The 17077-nt window shown below is 35.0% G+C and overlaps 1 long non-coding RNA gene across 1 annotated transcript in view; it reads left to right on the forward strand.

Annotated features, from left to right (window-relative positions):
- LOC149132936 (uncharacterized) overlaps positions 1 to 16600 on the forward strand; it is a 28745-nt gene extending 12145 nt beyond the window's left edge. Inside the window, exon 2 of the long non-coding RNA XR_016244082.1 lies at positions 16127 to 16600. This is a non-coding gene — a long non-coding RNA (uncharacterized LOC149132936). The remainder of the gene's footprint in view (positions 1 to 16126) is intronic.
- Positions 16601 to 17077: the final 477 nt, after the last annotated feature.

The raw sequence follows: 17077 nt of genomic DNA on the forward strand, positions 1-17077 counted from the left end.
AAAATGTTATAATAATGATAAGGAGAAAAAGAACATGAAGGAGAAGGAGGAAGGGGAGGGGGGAGGAGAAGAAGAAGAAGAAGAAGTACAGCAACAACGACGACGACAATGATAATGATGATGATGATAACGACAACAATTTAACAAATATATCGAAAATCATAAAATCCACCAAACTTGCGGAATGAACACACTTGGATTAATAACATCATGATACGCCCATGTTTTCTGGAACGTCTTTGTAAATTACCTTAAAAGATAAATGTTTTTCCTCCTTTTCTTTTTCTTTTTTCCCCTTTTTAAATAATATACTCTACTATTTCGTTGTAGCAGAATCCTGCAATTTGGAAGATGTGTTTTTTTCTCGTTTACATGTGTGTTCAAGTAGGTAGCTTCTCATACATATATCTACACACATACACATGCACACACACACACACACGCATAGATATTTACACATAGACACATGCATATATATATATATATATATATATATATATATATATATATAAACATGCGTATACACATAGGGATGAATGTTACTAAATAATATAGTCAACATAATTTTATGTGCATTTATATATAATCGAAATACACAAACATACACTCATGTGAATATATATATGAGTATATATTATATAACATATGCAATAAATAAACAGTATATAGGATATATAATGTAGGAGCACTGTACATATATAACGTACGTAATGGAGAAATACTGTATATACAGACACGTACATATGTATATATATTGTATATATCCATTTATATATATAACAACATACGTTTTTCTTTTTTTTTTTTTAGCTTGTTTCTCTCTATGCTCCTTATGTTAAATAATTGACTTTTCGTGCAAATCCTCATTTTAACGAAGTTCTTATTCACAGCAAAATGAAATCAATAACGAGATGGAATAAACAAATAAACCGTCATTGTTCATTGCAACAACATATCAGGAATTCTACGATTGTTTTACGTTTTAAATCTTACTGTCTTCCATTTTATTTCATTATTCAATTTTGTTTTTGCGGCACGTGTATATGCGAGTTATATATATATTTTTCCTTTTGTTGCTTTCTATCGTGTTTATGTCCTGCTGAAGTCAAACTGAATTTTGTTTCATCATAATTTCATGCAACTTTGAAGACTATGGAAGCAAAACTCTTTTTGATATGACACACAATAAAGTGCAATATCATCAAATTAGTTAGGTATATTTATATATATATGCATATATATATATATATATATATATATATATATACACACAGATATAGATATATATGTGTGTGTGTATTGAGAGAGAGAGAGAGAGTGGAAGTGAAATGTAGCTATAAAGATAGATTGATAGATACATATAAACACAGATATATTTATACATATATGTGTGTATGTATTTATGCATATATAAATGTGTAGATAGATATACATATATAAATATTTTTGTGTGTGTATATATGCAGGTAGTGTGATATGTTAGTTCGTATTTATGTGCATGTGTATATATATATATATATATATATATATAGTGCTCCTTCAAACCAATTTAGGTTATCGTCTTTGAATTTTTCTACTTCATTCCATTTGTCATACAGTCCAATTATCTGCGGCGCCTTCTTTCCAAATATTCACAAATATACACATACTCTCACACCCGCACACACATGCACTTACACACACCCTTGCACACGCGTGTGTGTGTGTATGTGCATACGTGTGTGTGAGTGTGTGTGTGTGCCTGTGTGTGTCCGTATTTGTGTATCCATATTATTCGGAGCGTAAGAATCTTGTCGTTGCTGCAGCTCATCTCAATGTTATTTGTAAGAAAGATTTTCTGTAATAATTGCTCTCCTGACAAATGGTTTTTGTAGGAAATATAGAAAAATCATAGCAATATTGGAACGAAATATGCGCACCACATGTAGGATTTTGCGTCATTAACCATTTTTATTGTTCTATTCTATTTTTGAAGCCTTTCTCTCTTAATGAATCATTAATATAATGAGCTTCTTAATTAAAGGATCGCCATAAAAGCATCAGCGGGATACACCTTTACAGCTATTATTCAAATGTTACTAAGTTTCCGGGGGATGGTTTTAATTCTATTAATATACAGCAATCTTTAACTGGGTTTACTATAGGATAATTATTTAACTTTATTAAATCTTGAGTTATTTGTAAGGAATTAACTACACTTAAATATTTGTCAAACAGTTTCTATACAAGGTCTGATCAATAAGCAACAGTCCGGATACTTATTGATCATACTACGTATGTTGAATTTCTTAGTCTCGGCACCGTTATGTACGGCCATTCACATTTAGCAAACTGAATTTCTCGCTTCATGATAAAGACCAGACTGTGCATGGCAGAATCCCCAAATCTCTAATGTTATCAATTAACAAACCACAGATACATGCTACGTCAAGGATTTATATTGAATAATTGCACTTCGTTACGTTTCTCCAAAAGCATCACTAATATTAGTGCCAAGCGTATGAAACTGAGCAAGGCCGCTAACGGTTTTTTGATGGTTTTTAAGGAGAGATCAAGATAGAGGCGGATAGAAATCTATTCTATCGAAATTCATGAGCTCACAAATATGCATAAGTTTTTCTATTATTGTACCATTCGATAACTGATCAAATACGATTCCATAACAGAACATAAATAAATATTATAGTATTACTAATGCTGAAATAGGAAATATTTATGACTCACTTTTAACTAAATTTATAAATACCCTTTTGAATCATCACACATACACACACACACATATTCGTTTACGAATTTGTGTTGCAACATTCCTGATGTGAAACCGTGTGCTGAAACAGATATTTTGGAATGGTGATATATTCGTCCTATATATTCGTTCTCCACTCGTTTATTACTGTTCTTATTTCATCTTATGGCTATTGATCGGAAATCTTTCGTCACACATCTATGACCTCTTCAGCAACCCTTTCCGTCCTCGTGTGTCCTCCCGCTCTGCTCAAACCAGTCTGTCCTGTTCTCGTGCAAGAGGTTATGCACTTCAACTTCTTGATAATACAGCAAAACTTTGAAACTTACTGTTCTTTGAAAACTTACGATATTTTCGTCCGAGTCTCTTTTACTCTGATTGCTGTGTTGTGAACAAAAGATAATTCTCATATTTGTTAGATATTATCAACATATTAGAGGCTTTTTTATTTATGCCATATATTTATAAATCATCGATAAAGGAATTTGGTTTCACAATATTATAAACAAAATGCATGTAGTTTTGTAAACTAAATTTATTTTTCTGAATAAATAAAAATGCGAAGCAGATCTTCCACATTCTTTTTGAACTCTCCTTAGACTGGTAGGAACAATATTATTAACCTACAGAAAACATATGCGTGGAGAGAGCAATCACACAGTTACCGTAATATTTTGTTAATTCATTACAAATAACTTCAGTGTTTCATCACCACTAACTCCAGCTCCGGCACAATATATAAAAAGAACCCAGGTGTATGCGATAGAATGATGAAATGTAAGTTTGATACTCCGTAGTTACATAAAGATGTTTATCAATAATTCGTAAATCATTTTTTAAGTGACCAAAGATTTTGCTCAGTTAATTTTGGTCATCAAAGTAACTGTTAGGTATTATTGTTTGTAAATTCAGCTTAGTTAATGGATCAATTTTACAAAATAAGGCTGAGAAATTTGGTAATTTAGAAGGTTTTATATGGACACAGGGCATCAAACATAAAGGGAAGAGAAAATGTGAATTAATGACTTGCATATTTGTTAGCATGGTTGAGTTTTTAAAGCATTCGCTTCACATTATATGGTTTTGGGCAGGCATTTGTTGAGGATAACTTTTCATGTGACCTTTATCATTGCTTAAGGTGGAACCAAGCCTTATCCGCAAAATTTCATGGACAGAAACTATTCATGGTTGCTGTTAGTAGACTCCACTTTATTTGAAAGCATTCGGGCCAAGTCTAGAGTCTGAAGTAACCGTCCCACCATCTCTCACATATGTGAGAGGCATTGAAGAAAGATTATTGCGGTACACTTCCTCATCTAAGAAATCAAGCATATCTCTCGTCACTGATTTAAAATCTTGTTTGAAAGCTCGGACCAGGGCGTACTGGGACAAAGATAATCCAGGGAAAGACTGATTATTAAGTTTACAATGCAAGAACAAGGTTCTGCACAGTTCCCGAATTCTCTCGAAGTCTAGATCAATACGGAACTGCAGCAGAAACCCTACACAAAAGGATCTGCAGAGAAATTGCTGCTATAAGGATTTCTGGCACTTGGAACTCTGAATCTACATAATCTCCGAAACAGTCAAATGCTTCTCTTTTCACGGAAATGGTAAAATATAGTAATACAAAATATTAATGGTGCAATCCTTCCTGAGAAGTTTCTTTTATTTTCTTACCCACAAAAGGAAACAATATCACATAAAGTTTACTACAGAACGTAAGTAATATTAAACAAAAATTAGTAAAACTAAAATAAAACTAATATTAATGAACAACAATTATATAAACAAATTAAAAAAGCAGGCAATAAAACAATACAGAACGAAGTAGAACGCAATAAAATATATCAGAGACTAATACATCTATTTAAATTAAACTAACCACACACACAAAATTCTTACATGAATTAAATATATTAATAGATGAACACATTATCAAAATCCTTATCATGCATAACACAAGATGCATCGCAGCAGAGCATAAACTAACTCTAATACTATACAACAAACAAAAATTGTATTGAAACCTTCTTATTAATAACAAGCTGCCAACCTGTAATCCAGTGAACAAGTTTCTAGTGAGCAATGTGATTTACGAGTTTGATTAAGTTGTAAAATTTATGACTCGAGTTTTACATTCACAGTAATTTCCCCACCCCCACCCTTCATTCACTTTCAACAAAGATCAAACGCAATGCATTACATCACACAACAAAAGAAATCTAGATAAGAAAATATTAGTAAACATCGCATCTATCTTATTCCTCATAAAAATATACGATTATCGTACAGTACAATACACACAAATAATATACAACCACAAATATGGAACGCTCCCGAGTTGCTCCGGTACTGGCTTTCATAGATTAGCGGGTAAAAGTGTGAAAAGCGCAAATATTCAATTCTGGTAGCATAGTCAACCTTATTCTCCTTGGCCTTGTTGTATAAGGTTGAGGCACACACTAATAAGAATTCTGTTACTGAAGTAACGATCACTAAACTACATATCGACGTCGAAGACTTAAGACAAATACATGACCTTGACGACGACCACCACCACCACGACGATGATGATGATGATGATGATTGTGGTGATTCCCTCTCAATCTCTCAAATCACAATCTCTTGCAAATTCTGATGACTCACTTCTACCTTGAATACTCCTCATTACAACAGATCAAACATCTTGTACTTAAATATAGTCCAATGCCACCATTTTTGTATTCAAGACTCTCAGCCCAGGATCCATTTCTTCTTTCCAAGTCTCCACCTATAGTCGAACTGTTTTCCCGCCACATTCTGGATATTGGTATCATTTCCGACCGTCTTTCCGTCTTCCACTACCAACCACTTTTGGTACTTCTCTGTTTCCATTCTGCCACCCAACCTCCCTAGCGTATACTTCGGCGTTTTTTATCTCACCACAATTAATCTTGCTGAGGTCCACATCATTCCAGAAAGCCGTCTCACTTTTTAAGATACGTCCGTATTCTGGACTTAATAGAAAGATACAGATAAATGGATATGTACCATACTATATAATTGCATCTATGCAGAGGTGAGATTGAGAATGGGAGGCGGGCATAACTGCAGTTTGATTTTTTTAATACCTTTTGGAAAATTTCATATTTGCATTTTGTAGGGAAAGGTTTTTGATAGAATACATTGCGATTATGTTGATAACATTTTGAAGACTTCTTTTAGGGAAGAATATTGCGTTCTTCTTTCTTCGATTCCGTTCTCATCATAAATATCTATAACTTTAGTATTTTTCAGTTTTCTGTTAAATTATATTTTTGAAACATCAATATTATGTAATTTAGATTCTCGAAAACGTACTTCTGTAAGATATCAAGTTAAACGAAAAGAAATTCGAGAAAGAGAGAAATTCTCCTCTAAATTATTTTAATGTTAACATACTCTGGAAACTGTATCTCTGCTATTTTTTATTAAAACATGCAGTTTTAGGAATCTTGTAAAGAAATAAATTCGGTCGGCACCAAATTTTGTTTCTTTAAAACTCACCTGCGGGTGTGTGGGGAGAAGTTTGCTTCTCAACCACAGGGTTTCGGGTTCAGTCCCACTGCGTGGCACCTTGGGCAAGTGACTTCTACTATAGCTTCGGGCCGACCAAAGTCTTCTGAGTGGAATTGATACACGGAAACTGTATCAATATATATATATATATATGCGTGTGTCTGTATTTGTCCCCCTATCACTGTTTGACAACCTGCGTTGGTGTGTTTACGTCCCTATAACTTAACGGTTCGGCAAAAAGAGATTCAATGAATAAGTACCAAGCTTGAAGAATAAGTCCTGCGATCGATTTGTTTGACTAAAATGCTCCAAAGCGGTCCTCCAGCCTGGCCGCAATCAATTTACTGAAACAAGTAAAAGAATAAAAGAACATATATATATATATATATATATATATATATATATATATATATATATATATATATATATATATATATATATATATATATATATATATATAGCTATATATATATATAGCTCAGTAATGTACAAAATTATATTTGGTATATTGGAGACATTCGGTTTTCCATACGTTACACAAGTGAACAAAAGCTCCGAATGCCAAAATCTATTAAATGGACTTCATTTCCGTTCTGTAGTCTATGCGTCATGATTCTGAATTTCACCGTTTGTATGTGGTCCCTGTGTTACAATTAGTTCGCCGACGACAGCAGAAGGATTGCGTGTCTGACAGCAATTCAAGAGCCACCGTAATATTGGAATAGCATGTAAAATTTTTCAGAACATGAAAAGTCGCCAAAATTCTTTCGAAATTTGTTTTCCTTTTGAATTAAAAGGAATCAGTTTCGTTAACAATTAAAAATATAATTAGTTCATATACCATCTCTAAACGAGAAGAACATCCTATTTACTATCCTTGGACTAGGAGAAAAGTTTTGTTTCAATTAATTGCTTTATAATTCTCCAAAATAGAAGAAACTAAGTAAGAAAAGCAACGGAGATTAGCAGAGGAAAGAAAAAAAGGAAGTGAAATTTGATAAAACTTAAATTACATTTCTTGTATGTTGTATTTGCTGCTATTAATCATGGTGGAAAAAATATCGGTGGCGTTGCGTGTGTCTTTTTGATGGTGTTGGCGATATCTGAATGTTTTGCTGTTATTTGGAAAAGCGGCAAAGTGTTGTTGTTGTTGCAGTTGTTGTTATTAGCTGTGGTGTGTGTGTGTGTGTGTGTGTTAATCCCTCCTACCCTAATCAGACTTCTTCTATCCTATCATCTTCCGTATCGTAATGTAATCGTTATCGTTTTAATTCCTTTCTCGCTTTCAACTTAACCACACAACCCCAAGCCCCTCACATACAGGCACTAACACACACACACACACACACACACACACACACACACACTAACGCACTCATACATACTTACACACACGTATAACATACTATCATACACATATACATCTGCACATTCAAATACACACATGCGTTAGTCCACGGACTCACAACACATACACATACACTAATATATATATATATATATATATATATATATATATATATATATATATATATACACGCACGCACATCCAATCCCATCCACTTTTCAAACGCACACACGTGCGCACGCACGCACGCACACACGCAAATCTACACAAACAAAACAAGGAATATTTTAATTTTTGCTTTCATTTCATTTTGCTTCCGTTATCTCAATTGGTTATCTCACATTTACACCAATTTATTGATTTATAGCAAATTTTCTTCAAATTAGCATGAAATGTTTTCAACACACACACACATCATCATTATCATCATCATCAGCCAAGTGGTGGGAAGAGTAGAAGTGAGAGTGAGGGCGGTTTCATTTTGTTTTGATTGCGTTTGGATGTTTGTTTATTAACTTTTGGGTTCTGGCGGTTACTTCCATTGTTGATATTGTTATCTCAATGGTTGTTGTCGTCATCGACGTTGTTGTTGCTTTTCTGGTTGTTGCTGTTGTTATGTATACTGGGTGATTTCTTCTTTTCCCGAATTCACACAGGATTTTTAGATTTAAATGGAAGAGGTGGATGTTTAGAGAAGCGGCAAACTGAGAAGATCGTTAAACTCTTGGATAGAATGCCTTGCGGTATTTGCTCTGAATCCCTGATTTCAAATCTCGTCGAGGTCAACTTTACTTTCCATTCTTCTCGGAGCAATAGGTTTTGTTAAAATACTGGAATTGTTCTCTTTCTCTAACTCTCTCTTTGTCTCACTCTCTCTTTTTCTCTCTCTTCCCTCTCCCCCTCTCTTTCTCTCTCTTTTTCTCCCAGATTCGGTTACGTTACACCGTGAGAAGTGTTGAGGTAAAACATTAAAAACGTCCTTTTCCCTAGAGATAGAAAAAGACAAAGTCAGAGGTTAATAATCGTTTCTCGGAAAATATAAACTGTTATGCAATTAGATACCTTTCGAGGGCGGTTCCTTGTTGGGTGAGGCACGGCACTGTGAAGGAAAATAATCCTCTTTTTCTTTTATTTTCGTGGATCAAATTCTAAATTGTTGCTCTGAATTGTTACGAGGATTGTCACGATCCGGCTGTTACATGGTCTACGTTTATATTTGTCCTAGAGTGCTAGTTTCCTTCTATGTAGAGGAAACAGCGTGTCAATAAATGAATATCAGTTATATATTCCACTAAACACTTTCTGCAAATGTCTGCAAGTGTGTTTCGCTGTGCCCTTGGGTCGATCTCAAGTTTGTGAGTGAAACTGGTGGGGATGGAATAACATCATAAATGCTTGAGCGGTAAACAAGTGTTGAAAATTATGAACTGTTTTAAAGCGCGAGCTCTGAATCTAAAGTCTTACTTTAATCAAAGTGTAATGAGAAGCAAAGTGTAATGAGAAGCAAAGTGCGTAGAAACTCAGCTGTTTTTAAAAACAATATTTACGACGTCTGCAACCTTTTTTTAGTTTTTTCGCTATTGTTGATAGAATTCATTATTTAACTAATTTTCGTTATCTCACTTCTAACCACAAGCACACATGTGCACACACACTCACACATATGTTTATATGAGAGGTTCTATATGTATGTGTGTGTCTATATGATGTATATATGCATGTATGTATGTATATATGTATGTATGTATATCCAGGCTTATCTAAAACTGAGTAACTCCTGCTTGGTCATAGTTCTCTTAAAAGTGTATACCTCTTGATGCACTTAACGCACAAATATATTTTCAAGGGTCTACATAACAATTATGCTGTTAATATTTATGAAAAAATATCTTGTAGCATTTTGAAATATTCTTCCACTACCTCGATTTCTTAGCACCAATTTCCGTAACTTTAATACTGTTCCCTTTTCCCCAGATTTATATGATTAAAACAACAACTTTCGCTATCGAAAACATATTTCTGCAAAACATAGGCCTCCAGAGGAAAGAAAATTGGAAGAAGGGAATGATTCGAAACGCATCCCCACCAAAACAATCTTCTTATCGACGTAATTATAATCTACATTCCTCCGCCACCACTATCTCCTCAATATTTTTCGTTTATGTGTGAAACGATAGCGTTGCTGTTTCATTGAAAGTATCAAGATCCTCTCGGTCAGTCACCTCAATGAAATGATAGCAGAACTAGCATGTTGCTCGATTTTATCATGTGCAGCAGTATTTGCTATGATTCTTAGCGACCTGCTGCAATACTCGTCCACGACTTGTCAATTAGATTTAGGGATACTCCTGTTCCCAGACTGAAAAATAAGGAAATGTAAAACAATTTTTAATTAGGTTAAAAAACAAACAGTTGTGTCTTGAGTGCAACATGTCTGAAGAACTTTCTCGACGAACCACCATAAACGAGTACATCTTACGTAATTCGATAGTCCATGACTTATTCTTCGAACGAACCAAAACACATTTTATTGATTTCAAAATTTTAATAAAATACACATATATTGACATGTATGTACGTCTTTTTTGTGTTTATGCAAATGTGTGTGTGTGTGTAAGTGTGGCACACACATACACACTTATATGTATCCTTTTACACACACAAATGTTTTGGGTGGCTTCACCAAAAAGCAGTCACTGGATTTGTTATAAACCAGAAGTAGTCACACAGAACTATATTATGTTACAAATACATAACTGTCCCGGGAAATGATAGTTTCGTAGTGCTCTCAACCCAAATACCATTACAAACAAATTCTTTATATATTAATCAGTCGCAAATACCAAATAATCTTAAGAATATTAATATCTGCCATTTTCATACAAATGTATAACATAAAAATTCCTTTAGTCACAGAGAAGGAACATTTGCTGAATTCGGTAATAGACTCTCGGATCTTGAAGGCTTTCTTCCAGATTCCACAACTTGCTGGAAGAATAATGCTTAAAGTTTAATGGCTGAATCAATACGAGAACCCGGGCTAATAAGTGATCTTCTATAAAGTTGCTCGAAATTGTAGCGAAAGCAACTGCAAATGACATTTTAACATCATAACAGGGGAGAAATATTGAATAACGTAGTTTGAAAACACTGCGAATTGTGTCGACTCAAACTTCTTTGATCAAAAGTCTGATTTTGGTTAATATGTTATCGGAATGCTACTTTTTTCTTAAATTGTTCAGCGAGAAGAGGGGTGGCGGCACTCGTGAGAATTTCCAGGGTTTCCGATTCTAATGACCTTTTCACGGTCCTCTAAGTTTGGAGACAGAAGTTATTATCTTCAAGTCGGACGTATTGTCTTGCAAAAGAATGGACATCACCTAAGACATCAATGGGCCAGAAGTGGATGTCGATTCTAGGATTCTGTAACGGACAGTGATCTGCGCTCTTTATGAAGTATAGGAGAGAGGATTGTAGGAACCGTTTGAGTGACCGACAAATTACTTTGTGGTACTTAGTTTATGGCACTAAATATTCTCAATACAAAACCCATTTGAGTGAACTTCACTTTTCACCGACTGGAAATGATAAACTAAAGTGTCACTCAAATACGGATATTATATATTTCCTTTATGTAAAATGTGTGAAATGTGTAAAATTAAAATGTGTGAAACGTGTAAAATGTGTGAAAATCTGCCTGTATTAAAGATTATTTATGAAGTTTACTGGTTGCGAATATTTAATGAGAACAATTTATTTACCGCTAAAATACTTTTATGACAAACAGACCAGACGACTCGGTCTGTTAGAAATAGCATCCGAATCTCCCTCAAATCACACATCCAAACAATACCCGGGTTACGGGTGAAGTATTTTTAATCGCGGATCTGCTTGATTAAGTCTAGCATTGGATATCTGACCAATGATAGCTGACCAGGGGTCAACAGACCGGAGAGAAACAAGAGCTAAGATAACATGAACATTAATAGTAACCATGGCAACAACTACTTTCATGACAATGATCACAAAACAACTAACAACAAGATGATCTCATATTTATCGGTCTACAACAGTAACAAGAGTGATAGCAGCAGTAGCAACAGCAGCAGCAGAAGCAACAACGGCAACAAAAACAACAACGGCAAGAACAGTAACACTATAGTCATGGAATAACACAGAATCAAAGTTGAAGACTCTTGTATTTGTGTAGAGTTTTTGACCTTGTCTGTCACATGACACTCTGGCATTTGAAGCTATTTCCTCAAAAAGTTCTTGAAAATATATGTTCGTCTCACTTCCTCTAAACACACTTTTCACTAACTTACAATGGACTCTTTGTCTCGTCAAAAAGGAATCCGATATTTTGGTCTGCAGTGGAGTCTCGTGCTGCAAATTAATCAGTTCCCTGACGGAAAACCACCAGCGCGATACAAGTTTAATTCTTGACTGCAGTAACTTCGCTTAGAAGCTGACGAGTTGGCGCAGTCGTTAGAGCGTCGAATAGAAAGACTGAGATCTAGTTCAACTCTTTAAGTTCTGAGTTCACGTGAAGCTAATGTCAACCTTGCATTTCTACTTCGCGGAGTTTATAAAGTACCCGTTGAATACTAAAACCTTACGTATGTGTGTGAGTGGAGACGCAATGGCCCAGTGGTTAGGACAGAGGACTCGCGGTCATAGGATCGCGGTTTCGATTCCTAGACCGGGCGTTGTGAGTGTCTATTGAGCGAAAACACCTAAAGATCCACGAGGCTCCGGCGAACCCTGCTGTACTCTTCCACCACAACTTTCTCTCACTCTTACTTCCTGTTTCTGTTGTGTCTGTAATTCAAAGGGTCAACCTTGTCACACTATGTCATGCTGAGTATCCCCGAGAAGTACGTTATGGGTACACGTGTCTGTGGAGTGCTCAGCCACTTGCACGTTAATTTCACGAACAGGGTGTTCCGTTGATCGGATCAACTGGAACCCTCGACGACGTAAGCGACGGAGTGCCAACAACAACAACGTATGTGTGTGTGTGTGCGGATATATATATATACATGCGTTTATATATACATATGTTATTTTATTGACCCCAAAAGGGATGAAAAGCAAAGTCTACCCAGGCTGCATTTAAATACAGAACGTAAAGACCGACGAAATACCGCCAGGTGGCGTGGCAACGACTTTGTCAGCTCGCCAACTTATTCGGAACAAATATTGCAAAGTATTTTGTGTAGTGCAGCAATGAAACTGTGATTCCATTTTGCTCAGTAGACACACACACAAGTTCATTTACAATACATACACACACACAAATTTGTGTGTCTGTGTGTGTCTGTGTATTTCTCTTACGAGTGAGTTACTTTTTGAGGTTTTTATTTGAAAGGAGTTTTAAGAATAACAGAACATTTACAAATAGACGACTCAATACAAATAAAAGATTCATACTATTATCTCCTTAAATAACTTTTAAAAGTTTAAAACCTACTTAAATTTATTAAACAAAGCTATTTGTCCTTTTATCATTCACATTCCTTTTCGTACCTAAAGTACTGGTTAACAGCATTTTAAACCCGTTACATACAGACATACATACGTGTGCGTTTGTGTGTGTATATGAGAGAGACAGAGGGAACTGTATTTGAATGTGGGTTCCTATATGTCTGCGCATGCCTGTGTGTGTTCATGCTTGTCTGTGTTTGTGCGTGCTTGTTTACGTCTACAAAATGTTATAAAGTCCTCTTTTCAAGGCGTTTGCCAATCGTAGACTCCAGATGAAAACGCTTTTCCAAGATGATTCTTACAGAGACTGAACCTGGCACTACATAATGGCTGCAAAGCGAAAATCTTACTCGCACGCACACACACACATGGTTGGTACTAAATTGTTAAATCGAAACCGCATAACTGCTTTCAGCTCTGGCAAGTTTAACACCATTCTACTTTGCGCGTAGGCAAATGCTGCGAAAGATACGATACGTATATTTATTATGTGTAGAATACATGAAGCTATATAATATTAGAAATATGTCCATAGAATGCAGCGGGGAACTGCTATAAGATTGAGTGGCGGTGACGATGGTGGCGGTGACGGTGATGGCGTCGGTGGTGGTGGTGGCGGTAGTAGGAGAGAATTCGGATTGGTGAACACTTCAATGGCGATGTTTATGACTGAGATGGTGTTAATGATTAGTAACAAGTTTATGTGATAGTGAGAACTTGACTGTGAGGAAAGAAAGGACAGAAATACAGAATAGGATGCAGTAAAGAAAAACAAAACAAAAAACAAGAAGATAAAGGCAACTAGAAAGAGTAAAAAGAAGATGTAATAGAAGGGCATCAGATGGTGGTGGTGGAGGTGGTGGTGGTGGAGGTGGTGGTGGTGGAGGTGGTGGTGGTGGTTTTAGTGTTGACGCTGTCGGGGATAGGATTTCTTGTGAAAACAGTGAGAAGCATAAATAGAAAGAAACAGTGAAAGAAAGAAAGAAATTTGGAAAGAAAAGCCGAAGTGAAAGACTTAGTACCGTAAGCGTTGGACAGTTGACAAGTGTCCAAAATTCCAAGTTCCAAGTTTCGGCAGACAGCATCAAACCGCTGTTAATGTTTACATGGTAAATCCTCAACCGGAAAACTGAGGAGATGTTTCACTAATATGACATGATATTAAAAACAATCTCAGACGTTATTTAAAGCTCACCGACCGAGCAAGAAATGACATTATTTAGCATGCAATGTATTGAGAATCAACATTCCTCAGCCGGCCCCCAACTGGACATATACACAAAAAGTTATTACAACTGCATTAAATTCATTATATATATATATATATATATATATATATATAACTCGAAAATGCAGAATATTTTTCAATGCATTATAACTAAAAGGCTCTTAATTTCGAGTGCTACGAGTTGCTCGTTTCCGCTCTTCTAACGAGTAATGCGGGTTTGTTTTCCCTTAATTTATCTGTTTGAATATATTTTGAGTTATGCAAAAGTTGTCAAGTTAATGTACAAAAAATGCTATTTCAACCCTACATTTTTTAAATTTCTTTTCCGGCTCGCGCAGGAGTATATTTATATGTACATACATGCATACATATATGCATGCATGCATACATACATACATACATACATACAGGCATGCATACGTACGTACATACAAACAAGCATAAATATGTACATAAAAACGTGCATATACATGATACGTACATACTTATGTATGTATGTATGTATGTATTTGTGTGTGTTTGAGTGAGTGTGTGTCTATATATATTTATAATATATCCCACACTATAATCCATTCTGCTGAAGGCACAAGGCCTGAAATTTGGGTGAAGGGACTAGTCGATTAGATCGGCGCTTGCGTTTCATTCGTACATAATTTTTCGACCCTGAAAGGATGAAAGACAAAGTCGACCTCGGCGGAATTTCAATAATAATAATAATAATAATAATAAAAGGGTGAAGATGGTGTTAAAATCCAACCTGAATGCCAAAAACTTGATTACCGCAATGAATATCTGGGCAATTGCAATGGTCTGAAGCCGATATTTCAATAGATCAAACAACCGAATCGTTATCACTGTAGTACAGAAACTTTTTGAGTTGTGCATTCTCACATTATTTCGCTTAGATAAACTAAATTTGTGAATCTATTTACGTATCGCAACTTATTTTGTTGCAATAGAGAACTATCAACGTATTTTTATTAGATTTCGAAGACATTTATTACTTGTCAGTGGCAAATCTAGACATTCAAACGCCGCCATCCGTTATATCTAGTGCGACTGACGTGTTGCATAGCCAAGACGTTTTCTCAGGTAGCTTTTGGTTTATATTTCATAGTAGTTTTTGGTGGAGTACTTTGAGATTCCTTCTACTTCGTTTGTTTAATTCACATAGCATAAAGTCATAGTGTGTGTGTATGTGTGTGTATGTGTGTGTATGAGCGTGTGTGTGTAATGTTTGAAGGGTTTGCTTCTGTATACCGTCCGCACATACTTATATGCATACATAAGTACACAATCTCCTGATATATATATATATATATATATATATATATATATATATATATTGTGACTCCGGCACTGAGGCTGTTCGGACTCAGCCCCAGTATAAATTTAATAAAGTGAACTGTATTTGCAAGCTGATTTAATTTCTGCTAACATTGACTTAAAGTATGGTATTGGATTGGTGCATAATTATTGCGGCTTTTTTCCAACAAATTTTATTCGACAAAAACAATAACAACATGTAACAAAAACATCTTTAAATGATTATTCCGGAGCTTAGTCACATCACATACTGCTTTCCCATTTGCTTGGCAGACAGTCAGACCGTCATTTAAATATGTTTTTGTTAAATATTGTTATTGTTTATATTGAATAAAATTGGTTGAAAAAAAAAAGCCGCAATAATTATGCACCAACCGAATAATTTCAGTCAATAACTCGAGCTCCTTTTATTTCGCCTGGTCGCATTTTATTTATTTATTTTTTTTTTCAGCGACTGGCGGTTGTCTTGGAGATGATCTGTGTCAAAAAATATCATTCGTAGCAGGTGTTCTCTCGACATCGTTCGCACGCGCCTGACTCAGATGTTACAACCCGAGCTGTCATCTATAATCGTAAAAATTAAGTTGTTTTTTTTTTTAAATAATAAATTTCGATAGAGATTAGGATTTGAATTCCAATCAATGAAAAGTTCCCATTCTACAATATATTTAAAGGAACGAAACGTTATCAAACAACTCTGGCTATACGAACGAGTTTGGTAGATATAAAAAAACTAACTGTGTTCAACAGAAAATAAAGGAATTTTCGAACGCAAGATAGCTGTAATGACATCTTAGAAATTGTGAGTTCCAAATTGCTTATCGCTTCATTATCTTCAAACTTTTCCATATTCTTTTTCACTTTATTTTCTACTCTATCGAATTCTTTTATTCTAATAGCTTGATAAATTATATCCAAACGCGTATTTTTGGTATGTTTTGCATTATTATTTATATCTCTATTTTTCATCTATGTAATTCTTATCTATGTATTTTGTATTTTGATTGTTAGTGTATCATTCTCTCATTGAATCAATGGTTTTAGTTTTGTCTGTGAAATGCTGGAAAGAATATGGCTTTAACCTTCTGGCGCTTGAAACCGATTTTTAGCGAGCCAGCTTGCAGTGTTTAAAGTATTAGCTAAAACTCATAACTTTTCCTGCTAGGAAGAATAGTCAACAATCCTGTATTTTGTAACGAAGTCACACCGAGATAAATTTCTCTAAAAATTCGCATTGTGTTCCATTTCCCTATTTAGTTCGCAACAGTCTGGAAGTTATAACTAGCTGATGAGTGTTTGCCTCGTTACTTGGAGAAAATCTTTGAATTAACCAGGCAAGTTCACATTGTTGACAATACAAATGATGTTATGAAGTTTAGGTGTTATATTTTCTATTACATAA

The sequence above is a fragment of the Octopus bimaculoides genome, chromosome 13 (genome assembly GCF_046866305.1).
Source record: "Octopus bimaculoides isolate indiv1 chromosome 13, ASM4686630v1, whole genome shotgun sequence".
NCBI classification, from domain to species: domain Eukaryota; kingdom Metazoa; phylum Mollusca; class Cephalopoda; order Octopoda; family Octopodidae; genus Octopus; species Octopus bimaculoides.